Source organism: Vigna unguiculata, chromosome 10, assembly GCF_037176805.1.
Source record: "Vigna unguiculata cultivar grain cowpea cultivar isolate G323 ecotype 2 chromosome 10, ASM3717680v1, whole genome shotgun sequence".
Lineage (NCBI taxonomy): Eukaryota > Viridiplantae > Streptophyta > Magnoliopsida > Fabales > Fabaceae > Vigna > Vigna unguiculata.
In genome coordinates, this window is record NC_140801.1 from 8068343 (window position 1) to 8084083 (window position 15741).

At 33.5% G+C, this 15741-nt stretch overlaps 1 pseudogene; it reads left to right on the forward strand.

Annotated features, from left to right (window-relative positions):
• The first annotated feature begins 13439 nt into the window (after positions 1–13439).
• On the forward strand, positions 13440–13817 carry LOC146882082 (cytochrome P450 71AU50 pseudogene; annotated as a pseudogene).
• The last annotated feature ends 1924 nt before the right edge of the window (positions 13818–15741 follow it).

Consider the following 15741-nt stretch of genomic DNA (forward strand, 5'->3'; position numbering starts at 1 on the left):
TGTGCTAAAACGAAAATGGCTTAATGTTCATGATAATTGCCATTCAATTAGTCATTATGGACTGTTTTTACAGCCTCCCTTGGTTGTTCATTCATCTAGGGTTTTCTCTACCCTTCACCTTCATGCCAAAACTAATTTTAGCAAAAAGAAATTTAATTTAGAGTTATTAAAGTTCGAACTCATACCCATGCCAATGTCAATTGAATGTACAACCATTTAACCAATTCATGTTTCGTGATAATTCTTAATCATTTAAGAATATAATATCATGCCCCACAGCCAAAATATTATAATAAACAATTACATAATTAAAATAAGTATAATTTAAATAGCACAAAAATGACATACATAAGACTTGAACCCAAATCCTCTCACATAATCAAGTACTCTCAATCAATTGAGCTAGTACTTTTCCACATTATACTTGTCAGAATTAAATGTCATAAAGGCTTCCACTATCCGCATTTATTAATTATTTAATTAATTAAATTTAGCAGATGTTACATGTGGAGAGTCCTTTCTGCAGGTAACACCTCATATGCCTCATCCGGTAGCTCGATATGAAGACACACCCTACAAGACCGTAAGTGCCTATCTTAGAGATTGAATGATTGGGTAAGGCAATATTTATGTCTCATGATAATCTATTATTATTTCTACAGGAACATTTTTAAATTCATTTTTCCCGAATTGCCTAAAATATATATTTTGCTTATGAAGAAGTCACATTCATTTTCTATTGTAATTTCTCTTGCCTAAAATTGCCTTTGGAGAAGCTCGTTCAAGCATCCAAGTCTTTCCAAAGATTGCATACTAGCATGTGCTGCAACATTAGATGTATAATAACTATTGAAAAAAAATCGAAAGTATGCTTATTCTTACATTTGGAAGAGTAAGAGATTCCAATAGTCGGGACAAATTGCAAAACAAAATAAAATTCTAGTTTATTCACCATGGGCTAATTTGGAACTTATCAAATAGTTATACAAAAAAGTTAAAGTAAAAAGAAAAATTAAAGCTATTTATATGCTAAGGATATGCTTGAGTAGATTAACTACACATGTGAATTACATCATCCCTACCTAATTTTGCAAGATGAAAATGGAGACATGAACATGTAGCTCCTGCATTCACAAACAACACTAGCAGTTCCTTTTTCTCACTCTGCGTCGATATTTGTGGAGCAATGGGTTTCGTGTGTTTTGGTGTACAGTGGAGGTTGGGGAATTAATCTGGATCATGAGGAGCATAATTTTAGAAGTTTGCAATGTTAAGGGGACTTGCCTACGTTGAAAATGTGGTGTAAATATTATTAAGGCCTAATGGTGATGTATTGGAGTGGGGTGAAGTTGAGGTAATATTTGGGGGTAAAGAATAGAGACAGAATATAAGTGTTTTAATGTTAAAAGTGGCAGTTGGATAACTACTAAAACATCTTAACTTAAGTGTGAATGAAGGAGTAGGTGAAATGGTTTACCTTGAGTGTGAGATAGCAGTAACATTATGGATGTCGTGGTGGGTACCTAACTTGCCATATGTTAATAAAATTGTACACAACTGAGGTTATATGTCTAGCTTTAAATCACTAGCGAAGGATATAAATATATATATATATATATATATATATATATATATATATATATATATATATATATATATATATATAATGTAGCGTGACGAAATGACTGGGCTTGAAGGTAGCTAAAGATGTTGGAGACAATCTGGATGGAAATGGATCCAAGTTGGATGTCTAAAGAAATGTTCAAGGCTGTATGAGAAATCAGTACAACGCAAGTATTGATGTAGCGCCTATCAGTGGTGTTTGACCCGCCAGGCAATAACTACAAAAGTAGTGGGTCTTGGAGCGAGTGGCGCCTGATATAGAGGGAGGTCCCACCAGGCGATAGCTGCAACGTAAGTGGGTTTCTGGACGTGTGGCGCCTGACAGTATGTGTCCCCCGCCAGGCGGCCTGGAAGTGAATTTCAGAGGCCAGACTTGCATTTTGCCTGCTTTGGATGTGCGTGGTCTACAAGGCTTTGGTGGTATCTTGAAGGTCGGCTTGTTGGTGTTCCTTGAGTTGTGGCTCGGAACGTATCCCTTGAGTTGTGACTCGGGATAGGGGTTCAGCACGTGGCATTCCTTGAGTTATGGCTCAGAATGACATCTCTTGAGTTGTGGCTCGAGATGGCGGATGAACACGAGGAACTCTTGAGTTGTGGCTCGGGTTGGCGAGTGTTGCCGGTGTTAGTATGCGTGTTATGGCGCGTACGGATGAGTCCAGTTAGATTGCCCTCCTTAATATTAAGCTGACGAGTTTAGTAGTCTTGGGACGTTACGAAGTGTGGTCCTTAGCATGGTTTCCCGCACGTGCTATACCAGTTGTGGCTGGTAGGTGTGGTAGCAAGGCATCTTGGGGTATTCATCAGAAGACGTAGAACACGGGTAACATGGTAGTGGCCATGTGATATTAAATCAAAGGATGGAATTATTTTGGTGTGTTTGTATGTATATATATGTTTTATATATGTTTAATTTTAACTGTTATCTCACCCTATCTGCTTGTGTTTGGCGATGATCGTGTACGCGGTACACGGGAGCAGATGATGTTGTAGGTGGATCAGATGAGGTGTAGAGCCAAAATTTTATTTTATGAAATTGACGAACTTGTCATCTTTGGATTATTGAACATGGCTTTTATAATTGAGTTTATAATAAAGGTTTTGAGATACTTTATAATGTAATAAAGTTTTAAATTTTCCGTATTTTTGGGAAATGATATTTCAATAAATGAAGTGTATTTATGAATTCTTTATTTTATTATTTAAATTCGTAATATCCAGTCGGGGATGTTACACCACCTGGCGGTAGTTCATCGTCGCCAGGCGGTTCATACCAGAACCCAGAAACTGGGTCAAAATTGATGCATCGCCTGGCGGCTCATTCCTTACCGCCAGACAATTTTTGGGCAGAAACCTAGAAACTACGAAGAATAGCACAAAAGGGGTGGGATTACATGCAATTAGGTCATGGAAATGCTCAACACATTATACACGAATCAAAACAGATAAGAGCAGCTCCCCCTTACCTAGAAATCCGTGCTCCAATTGAGTTCCTTTTTCCACACTCCTTCTTCACCTTTGCTTCTAATAACCACAAGAAATCCCCTCCTCTTTGATTTCTCCACGCACCAAGACTCTCTCCACTCTCACTCCCAATTTCTCTGCACATTTTCCAGAACTATCTCCCCTTCCTCTCCTTTTCCACTTATATTTTAATTAAATTAAATAATAAAAAGGAAAATAATTATTGTAAGCTTTATTAGCCATCAATTCTTATTAACTTGATGGTGTTTCAGCCCTTCTGGTTTCTCCAATTTTTGACCCTTCTCATCCATTCCAAAAAGGAATTTTGGCAAAAAGGAACCTAATTCGCATATGTCAATGCTTAAGCACACACCCATCCCAATGTCAAATCAATGCGCAAACAATACAACCAATTAAACCATTTGAGCTAATACTTTTCCACATCATAAAGACTAATAATTAATGTCATAAAGACTTCCATTACTCACATTTATTAAATAATTATTTATTTAATTATTTGAATTCCTTAGATCTTACAACTACCCAAAAACTTTAGAAAGAACAAACCTGAATGAAGACACAACCTAGTGTACCAAACCTCTTCCTCTAAGTTTCCAAAACCAAGCAAAAAGCTCCAAGAATGATCCAAGATCCATCTTCAACATGTGCACCTCTGTATGATCATGAAAGAGAGAGTATGCCACTGATTTCAAACTATTTTCACACTCAAAATGGTAAGTGTTACCACTCCCTCGAGAAAAACATAACTTATAGTCAAATTGTTAAGAAATTCAACAGGTTGATTTTCCAATCAATCGTTTGATTTTACTTAACTTAAGTGAAATTAGTCGATTAAAAAATAAATCAACTAATTTAATACGTAACAATTAAAACTATTGCAGCAAACCTTTTAACTTGTTAAAAAGTCATTCAACAGATTAAAAGACACAAATAAGACCCTATACATATATACAATGCTTAATGGTCTACACTATGAACTCCAATCTTCAAGCTTGTTTTCTTCAAGAATAATCAATATATAGCATGCACACATGAGGCTTGATCAACATGTTATACATCAAATCTTCACATCTTCATCAATTTAATCATGGTTCCAACATGTTCTAAGGCAATGGTTTCATGTATCTTAATCAAATCTTCAAGCACCTAATCATCAAAGTCATTTGTGCTAACACAAATTGCATGACAGACACTATAGGATGTTGCAACGTATTCGACTTCACAAGTTGAAAACATTACAGTGGATTGCTTCTTCGAAAGTCTGGTGAACATTGTGTTTCCCATGAAGAATGCATATCCAAATTTGCGTTTTTGGTCACCAACATCTCCACACTAGTCACTATCCGAGTAGTCAGCTTGTCAATAATTATCTGTCCTAGTATACATTAGGCCAAGAGACACTATTCCTCTCACATACCTTAAAATTCTCTTCAATGACTTTCAATAAGTATATATCGACTCCTCCACATACCGACTTGCTATTGCAACACTTAGCACTAAATATGGTTTGGTATTTGTAAGATACTTGAGACTTCCAATCAGACTTCGGTATTTGCTCGTATCAACTTGGTCTCGATCTGCATACTTACAAAGTTTTGTACCAAGTTCCATAGGGGTGGAAACCAGGTTGCGACTTGTCATCTTAAGTAAGACACGCCAAGAATATAAAATCTTTGGATTTATCTATATTGAAAAAGTAGTTTATGATTAACCACTCATTTATTATAATTATGAAAAAAGTAACACTGTGTTTGCCACATAATTACTCTATGTTTGGTGCCTAAATATTTGAAAACAATAGTAAATATATATTTTTTAAATTCATTTTTTCCAATTACAAGAGTCCAAGCCTGTACATATTGTATATAATATTCAATTCTGTGCTTAAAAAAATTCTTCATAACATATACAAGATAGTTAACCACTCACTTATTATAATTATGAAAAAAGTAACATTATGTTTGCAACATAATTACTCTATGTTTGGTACCTAAAAATTTGAAAAAAATAGTAAATATATATTTTTTGGCTTGACTTTTCCCAATTGCAAGAATCAAAGCATGTACATATTGTAAATATCATTCAATTGTGAGCTTGAAAAAATCTTCATAACTAATAAAAATAGTTAACCACTCACTTATTATAATTATGAAAAAAGTACCACTGCCTTTGCCACATAATCACTCTATGTTTGATACCTTAATACTTTGAAAAAAATAGTAAACATATATATTTTTTTTAATTCGTTTTTCCCAATTGTAAGAGACCAAGCCTACCCATTTTGTAAGTATCATTCAATTGTAAACTTGTAAAAATTCATCATAATGCATACATGGTATTTAACCACTCACTTATTATAATTATGAAAAAAGTAACACTGCATTTGCTACATAATTAATATATGTTTGGTACCTAATAGGAAGGAAGGGGTAGCATTTTGATTTTGAATGTCATTCTTTGTTCTGTACTTCGGTAGATGGAGAAGGAGGGAGAAGGAAGGAGAACATAAGCGCAAAATGAAAATGGACTGAAAATCAGGGTTTCTCTCCTCTGCCACATGAAAAAGGTTTTGAAAAATAAAAATAAAAATTGAAAACAAATGCCACGTAGAAACTTGTCAGAAATATCATTTCTAATTTCTCTTACGTGAATTGAATGATGTACTTCCCGTATTGTCATCCTAAAAAATAGGATTGTGGACTATAAGAAAGGAAAAAGGTAAACTGTAATTAGGTTTATGTCACTCCATTTTAAAGAATGAATTTGAAGAATTTAAAGGAAGGAATGAGAAAAAAAAAACTAAAGTATTTGAATTGAGAAAAAGAGAATAGAAGGTAAGAAGAAAGTTTGTAGTAAAATGGATTCATGTGATAAAATAAATTTTGGTTGCATATTAATATATTTCAAAAATAATTAATAAATTTTCTAAAAATAACTTAATGTAAATAGTAAATTAAAATAAAAATAAAATTTAAATTAGAATATAAAATTATCATTAAATTTAAATTAAAATATAAAATTATTTTCAAATTTAAACTAAAATATAAAATTATTATCAAATTTAAATTAAAATATAAAATTATTATCAAAATTTAATAAATAAAAAGATATATTAAAATAAAGTATCAAAATTAAATAAATACATTTTATTTTATTTATTATTATTATTATAATAGAATTTATGTATAAATATTTAATTATTATATCTTACATTTTATTTTAAAAGTATATACTTAAATTAATTTAAAATTTGAGTAATTAAATGTATCTTTTAGTGGCACCTTTCTACAAATCATCTCAACATTTCTAAGAAATATTATAGTTTTCCGTGTTTTAATATTCTTTTATTCCCTCTCTATCATATTCTAACCTAACTACCATTTGGAAGTTTCATCAGATAACATTGCAGACGCTGTGCCTCAATGTTTAATAAACATTTTCATCTTCATGTTTTTTCACAAGCTAAAACTAGTGAAATTGATCAATTCATAAAAAATTACCCAAATCTGTAGATTCTAAGAAAATTATCTATATAGATGAGTCGGGTTAAAAATGATAATATAAATGATAAGATAATTCTGATTTTTATTTTAAACCTTTATCATAAATGGAGGTCTGTACAGTGGTTCTTGTTCTCAATGTATCTTCAACTGAAAGTATACCACATTTTTAATCTATATATGTTAATTTAACTTTCGTATAGAGAACCTTATTATTTCAAATTTCGTTTTTATTACAAAAATACTACCACATTTTTTTTTTCATAATATTGATAGTTTAATCGTCGTTATATTAGCGTCATGAAAATCTACTTTTTCACTAATGCAAGTACAAAATATCACAATAAATTAAAAATAAGATACCAGATGAAATTTACCAAAAATAAACTTGAAAAAAAAACGTGCGTAAGATAGAGTTTTATGGTAGTGTTTTTGAAAAACTAGGTTTTCAATATTAAATAATGGTATTTTGATATATTTTTAGAGAAATGATACAATGACTACTATTTCTTACCACTTCTCTTACCACATTACATGTCATTTGTTATTGAATTTTAATTTGCTTTTTTCCTTAACTTAAAAGTTGCTGGGGAAAGTGAAAAACCACTCGCGCGTGGTGCCAAACACTCACACTCTCTTACCATTACACCATTCTTTCAAACATAACCCATTTCCTCTTCATCCTAAAAAATTCCCAAACCACTGAAGCTTCCATTGAAGAACCCCAACCCCATTCTTTTCCACCCACTAAGGCTTGTGTTAGGCATTGTCGAAGGTGGCATTTTCGGGCTCCGCTCTCTTCTCCCCGGAACCCCACAACAATTGTGAAACTCCGTCCTCCCTTTCATTTTCGGTAGGCATCGTCGAGAATGAAAATCAGGTATGCATTTTGTAACCTTTCCATTTTCTTTCTTCATTTCCACCCACGAAAAATCAGTATTCATCTCCTCCTTTCATCTTGACTTCCACGTTTGTGCTTGGTCACCATAGATTAGGAGTTTTGTACGCTTTCTATTTGAATTTGAAATTAATCCCATTAGTGAAAAAGATGAATTATTTTTCCATTTTCCCTTAGGGTTTTTGTGTGAACCCATTGATTGATTGCAAATAAATGGTCATTGTGTGGATTTTATGGTTTTAAGATAGATAAATTGTGATTTTTTGTGTCTACATAGATGGATTGCAAAGAAATGGGTCATTCCTTCGTTTTTAGGTTTTCTAGCATTTCAAATATTTTTGAGTTGTGGTTTTAAGAATTTGGATCGTTTGTGATTGTGTGGTGTGTGGGGAATTTCCATATGGTTGTGCATGCATATTTAATTGCACTACCGTTGTGGTTAAGTCGTGTTGTAATAATTAGATGTGGTGTTGGCTATTATGTTATTTGAATACCTGCATTATGTTAATTGTTTATCTTAGTTAACTATTTTGGACATCGAAACATTATATTTGAAACCATTTTCATTACAATGATTTCCATCTCCATAGTTTATGGGAATTTTTGCATTAAAGTTCTTGTAGGTCCATGTAGATGGGCAATGTATATATTTTAAAATTGAAACATATAAATGGTATACCATTGTGACTAAACATTTGATAGCATTTCTATACAGGAACATCTGTTAGCGGCACATATGTTGCTGCATTCTCTTCTGGTTTTGGTTTTTCGGTTGTTGGAAGCTCAGGAGCTGGAACATCTAATGCACTTGCCTATGATGATGCCACCTTTGATGTTGCAACCTTTGAAGTTTAAAGCTTTGTTGGTCATGAGTCATCCTTTTTCAGTAATGTTTCAAGATTTCTAGTGTATTTTATTTATGTGTCCGCTTAAGACCTTCTCCACCTTTTGGAAAATATTATTTTAATTTATTTGTTGGTGTGCCTTTCATTCCATGATGAAATGTGTTTTGCAAATGGAGGAAACTATTTTAGTACTGCAACGTTCCCTCTGTTTATGGCTTTGAAAAAGACATGGCTAACAATTGTTCGATACTAATATGACCGACAATTTTTGGAAATTAACATGCAACTCAAGACCAATTAAGTTGTAACTCATAAAAGGATGTTTTGCACAAAATAACAATAACAAAATTGGAAAGTGCAACGAAAAGTATGAGGGTGGGACCTAAAGATTGCACAATAATAGCTCACTTCATTCCAATTCTTCTAAACCAAATATAATTGCATTTGTGAACCTATCTTGTTTATGAATTTAACTTGCAACACAAAATCAATTAAGTTGTTACCAAGAGATGACTTTTTCGACAAAAAAAAAATTATACATTTTGAAAGTGTAGGGGAAACAAAATTCCCTCTCTGACATGTGGACCTCAGGTGTGCATACCCACAATTGACTTTTTGCACAATTTTTTTTTATACATTTGAAAAGTGTAGGGGGAAACATAATTCCCTCTCTAACATAGTGGATCCCAGTTGTGCATAGACATAACATTCCCCATCTTAGTTCTTTTAAACCAAGTATAAGTAAACTTATGAAAAAACTTCACAGGCACATTTTTTAATTTAACTTGCAACCCAATACCAATTATGTTGTTACCCACAATTGACTTTTTGCACGAATTGCTTTTATACATTTGAAAAGTGCAGGGGGAAACATAATTCCCTCTTTGAAATGGTGGATCCCTGCTATGCACATACACAACACACCTAATCCCAGTTCTTCTAAACAAAGTATAAGTGCATTTCTGGAAAAACATCTCTGACATAATTTTGAATTTAAATTGCAACCCAAAACCATTTAAATTGTTACTCACAATTCACTTTTTACACGATTTTTTTTATACATTTGGAAAGTGCAGGGGGAAACATAATTCCCTCTCTAACATAGTGAACCCTAGTTGTGCACACACATAACATACCTCATCTTACTTCTTTTAAACCAAGTATAAGTGCACTTATGAAAAAACTTCCCAGGCACATTTTTGAATTTAACTTGCAACCCAATACCAATTATGTTGTTACCCACAATTGACTTTTTGCATGAAATATTTTTTATACATTTGGAATGTGCATGGAGAAACATAATTCCCTCTCTGACATGGTGGATCCCAGTTGTGCACAGACATAACACACCCCATCCATTTCTTCTAAACCAAGCATAATTTTTAATTTAACTTGCAACTCAATACCATTTAAGTTGTTACTCACAATTGACTTTTTGCACGAATGCCTTAGTGGGTGGAAAAGAATGGGGTTGGGGTTCTTCAATGGAAGCTTCTGTGGTTTGGGAATTTTTTAGGGTGGAGAGGAAATTGGTTCTGTTTGAAAGAATGGTGTAATGGTAAGAGAATGTGAGTGTTTGGCACCATGCACGAGTGGTTTTTCACTTTCCCCTGCAACTTTTAAGTTAAGGAAAAAAATAAATTAAAATTCAATAACAAATGACACGTAATGTGGTAAGAGAAGTGGTAAGAAATAGTAGTCATTGTATCATTTCTCATATTTTTAACTAGCTACTCTAATCAACTTTAGATCATCGTATTACACTAATAAAAAAATCAAAATAAATAATTAAAGAGTGATTAAAATAATAAATTAAAAAAAAAATAAGTCAAGATATTGTTATCTCCATGTTATATATACGTACCGATGTAGGGTTTCTACGTATCTTCAGAAAAGCAGACCCTAAAAGTCATTACCATCACCATATGCATTACTCTAAAGAACCCTTTTGGTTAGTTTTAAGCCTAGTTGCTCCTTTTTTGTTGGTGCATAGAATGAAGCTAGTGTCAGCAGTGTAGTTTGAAATCTCGAAAAAAGCTTGGATGATTTGGTTACCAGTTTTTGCAGTTTTTATTACTTACCTATGGCGATGGAGAAGAAGCGAGAAAAATGGAAAGAGGTTTCCTATTTTGGGGAGTCTTCACATGTTGAGGCCACACCCTTATCGTGATCTACACCAACTAGCTCAAAAGTATGGACCTATGATGAACTTGCGATTGGGTTTTGTTCCCACCATTGTTGTTTCTTCACCCAAAGCTGCTCAACTCTTCCTCAAGACCCATGATGTTATCTTTGCCAGTAGACCACCTCACGAAGCTGCAAAGTACATCGCTTGGGGGTAGAGGAACTTGGGTTTTGCTCAATACGGTTCTTATTGTCGCAACACTCGTAAGATATGCACGATGGAACTGCGTAAGGTGGTTCAATAAATATTTCTGCTACAACAATAGAGTAGGCACTTTCGAAGCTGCTAAAGAATCCAAGGGTGATGAAGAAACTCCAAAAGGAACTGGAATTTCTGCCCCAAATTTAGGAACCTCATTTGTAATTCTTTTGTTCTTCACTCAAAGGCTGGTTATGCTTTACTTGTCATGGTTTCTATTTTTGATTTTATTCTCTTTGGTTCGAAGTTGTCATTTTCCTTGTGGACCATAGTGATTTTTGGTTTATTGGGTGAGTTTCATTCTTCGAACGTTGGATTCTTTTGACCGTGGAGGTAAAAGAAAGGTGGAAATATAACCCTGCTAAATTTTAAAAAAGAAAGGTGGAGATCTGATCCTACTTAAATATAGATATAAATCAATTGGGCACCAATATTTAGGAATTTGGTTGAGCAAAATCTTGTACTGTGTTTGCCACTTAAACAATCATTGTTTGGTAGTTAAACGTTGAATATGTTTTTCAGCAATTATTTTTGCACATCATGTGCATGCGACAGCCTAGTGATTTCCAATACCCATTACCTAATTCCCAATGCCCATGAGTTTTAATGGAGATAGTCTATAAAAGAAAATAACTAATAAATGTTTTGAAAACTATGTACCAAACATGGTGTAATTAAGTGACAAACGTGGTTACAATTTTTGTACAGAAACAAAATTAGTAAATTCTTCAGTAGGTTTGATTCCTTACTTCGCTTAAGTGAGAAGTGCATGTGCATTTTCTACCCTGGGTGTGTGGTGTGGGTTTGTCCATGACTCTAAATGGAGATTATATGCCAAATAGAAGAATTTTTTTTTACCAAACATGGTTGAATTAAGTGGCAAACACATTTAAAGTTTTTGCATACAAATGGATTAGTAAACACTTCACTATGTGTCTGACTCTTTACATCGTTTGGGTGATAAGGGCATGTGCATTTTGTACAAAGGGTGTGCAGTGTAATTTTCCCCATGAGTTTTAGTGGACATGGTCTGCAAAAGAAAACACCTAAAAATTATTTTCAAAACTATGTACCAAATGTGGTGTAATTAAGTGGCAAATGCGGTTATAGATTTATACAAAATTGGAATCAGTAAATTCTTTGGTAGGTGTTTGACTCTTAATTTGCCTTAGGTGAGAAGTGCATGTGCATTTTGTACCAAATGTGTGGTATGGGTTTCCCCATGACTTTAAATGAAGATGGTCTGCCAAATATAATTTTAAAAAAAAAAACTATGTACGAAACATATTGTAATTAAGTGGCGAATGCAATTGAAGTTTTTGCACAGAACTAGAATTTTTTATTCACCATGTATATTTGGTTGGGTTACACTCTTTATTAAATCTGTCAAATATAGATAACAATATATCTAAATAATGTACTTCACACAAATGAACAATTTTCCACAAATTTTTTATACCACAAAATTGAATTGCGACAACCATATAAAAGTTCACCCTCCCTAGTCTACTTGAAACAACAAATTTCAAACAAAAACCTGTGATGCACTACAAATATACTAATGATTAAAACATAACACTACCACAAACTATAGACTACATACTATTTACATCATTGGCTAGGATTCTTAATAGTAAAGTGCTTCAGTACAAAGTCTATGTGTATATTATCTTCATCCATAATCCATTGACAAATGCATTACTCCTTGATTTGTTGTAGGTTTTCCTGCATTGTGAGTAGTTGAAGTCATAAGGAAGTCGAATATGGTAAACCTATATTGTGCAAAACCTATAATCAATCATGTAAAACCATAACACCAACATACACAAGCCTTTGCAGCATTGAACCAAAGCACTCAATTTTATATCCACATCAAAATCAACGTAAAAGGCAAACATTGAATATTTACCACACAATTTCAGGACCATAAATTATAAACTAACCTCTCTCAATGGCAACCTCCCTCAACGACAACATCTCTCACTGGTGACTTCCCTTAATGGCGACCTCTCTTAATACTTTTGATTTTGAAACCTATAAAACACCAATTACGCCTAAATCTAACCTAAACCACAATGAAAATTTTACAGAACACACACAAATCAGCCTCAACCCTAAAACGCCCAAATAACCCACGCAACTAAACAAAATCAGAGTGAAGGCGCAATAGAGAAAAAGAAAAAATTTGGGAGTGCAAGTTGTCCAAGGCAAAAAAAAAATGGCTAACCTTGTGCACAAGAACGAAGACGCCAAATTGCATAAAGCGAAAATGGCCTTGTGGGACAAAACAAAATGAACGAAAATAAAATCGGAGGCGCCACTTGAAACGATAGAGGTTGTGGAAGACATAGATTGTGTTGCGGAAAGGAAGGGAAGAAGAAGGCCAAAGCACCAAACTTCCAAATTGAGATGAGGAACCCGTTTTTATGGCTATCACGGAGCATAGACGAAACCCCCTTTGTTCCTCTTACTTTTGAAAAGAAGAAAAAAAATAAGAAACCGCCAAACCCTAAAATTTTAGGAACTCAAAACTCTATTTGATATTTTTTTTAAAAAAGAATAAAAAAAAGAAATATTAATGGGTGCCACATGACTTTGTCAACTTTGTCACTTTTTTCTTTGTCAAAACATTATTTCTGATAAAGGAAAGTCGGAGGCTGCACCCAGTGGCATCGTTGTTAATACCATGTGAGTCCAGGGAAGATTGCATGGTTGAAGAGTTTTTCATTCCTAAAAGCACAAAGGTGATAGTGAATGCATGGGCTATTATGAGGGACCCAAGTGCTTGGGATGATGCAGAAAAGTTCTGGCCTGAGAGATTTGAAGGAAGGAACATAGATATGAAAGGGTATGAGTTTGAACTGATACCATTTGGGTCTGGAAGAAGAAGTTGTCCAAGAATGCAACTGGGTCTAACTGGGGTTCGTCAGGCAATGGCACAACTTGTTCATTGTTTTGATTGGAAGCTTCCAAATAACATGTTACCATCTAACTTAGACATGATAGAAGAGTTTGGACTCACAATGCCAAAGGCCAATCATCTTCTTGTCATTCCCACTCACCGCCTTCACTGTCACAATGATTGATGAACATAACCAAAATTCTTGGCAACATTATATGTGTTCAATGAATAAAAAAGAAGACATTACATATGTAATAAATATCATGGATAATGATATTTTGACCCACTTTTAACCTACTATTCCAATCACTCTTCAATTATCTATTCTGATTTTTTTAGTAGTATGATGTGATGATCTAAGGATGATTGGAATGGTAGCTTAAAAGTGAAAAAAAAGTGAGTCAAAATATCATTATTCCCATTTCTCTATCTACATTAATAACAATCAATGCCTGATATAGTTTTGAACCTCTACAATGGCTTGTTTTTTTCTAAGTGTTGCATTTCCTTGCACCAAGGTTTGCAGCGGGTCTTTCGAATACTTACAAAGTGTTTTTGTTTTTATCATTATTTAAAAAAAATTATCATGGAAATTTATATAAATATAGAAACTATATAAGTGAAAGTGATAAAAATTATTATTCAAGTGAATACAATTAGGACAAGAGTTTTGGAAACTTTTTAAACTTAGTAACGAGATCTTTTTACTTAAAAATTTACTTTTCAAAATTTTTTTATGTAAAGAACATCTATTAAATTATTAAATTGTAGTAATTAATTACATTTAACTATGTCACGGTTCTCCAATTCCAAATCATGTTAATTGCTTCTTTCACTAGAGATTTCATTTTCATATCCACCAAAAGCTTAAATCTAACCTAATTACTAGTTTAATACTGCAATTCAAACAAAAATTTCATATCTTAATCAAAATATATGGGAAAAAACTCTCGAAGCTCATAATTCGAAAAGTACTAAAAAACAAAATGGGGAATTGAAATGCATTTCAAATACTAATACAAATTTAACAAATAGAATAAAAATAACATCATAAAAAAAACATACAAACCATATATGAGGATAAAAAAATTGATACAAACAAATATCATTGTGACTAGGATTGGGATTGAGGGTTACCATGGGAATGTCCAGGGGCGGTAAGATTACTACTTTTTCCTTCTCTCATTTTCCCTTTAGCTATGGTGAGTATGATATGTGGAAGGTATTCCAGCGTTGGGGAAAAGTCTTTGAAGTTTTCATCTCTAGAAGATTGAATAAGAGGGGACCCATGTATGGCTTTGTGAGGTTTTTCTAGGTGAAAGATATGCAAAGGCTTCAATGGGAATTAGATGCTATCAGGATTGGTTCGTCTAAACTGCATGTGAAAAAACCTAGATTTGAGAAGGGAGATAGGCGGTATCGGGCTCAATAATTGGAGTAAAAAGCACCTAAAACTCAGTCTGTTTGGAGGGAGGTACAACGTCATCAATCATACGCTCAAGCTGTAAAAGTTACAGGTAACAACTCTTTACAAAAGCAGCAACAATGGAGAGGCATCACCTTTGAAACTGAAGAAGTTGATGTCAAATGGTGGGAAGGAAGTTATATCGGAAGAGTTAGTAATAGCAAAAAAGTTCGTTCTATCATGAAAGAAATTGTCCAAGGGAGTCTACGTCGACTGAGTGTGAAGTTTATGAGGGATAATGTTGTTTTGATTCAAGGTTATGATGAATCTTAGGTAGGCAAACTCATTGAGGATAACAAGGAGTGGTGGGAATCTAAGTTTGAGTTTATCTCTCCTTGGAGCTTTTCCTAGGTACTTCACCACAAGAAGGTCTGGGTTAGATGTAGGGATCTACCCCTTAACTTATGGTCACAACAATGCTTTGGCAAAGTGATTGCCACACTAGGTACCTTGGAATCTATAGATGAAAAAACAATAGCCTAGGAATGTTTAGAATATGAAAGGTTATATGTTAAGGTTTTGATTGGGTGTAATATATGGTTAGAGAAGAGTATGAATATTAACGGGAAAGTATACAATGTGGCCTTGGAGGTATTATCTAATGTCGAAACACAATTTTCTTATCATTGTGCAAATCAGACTA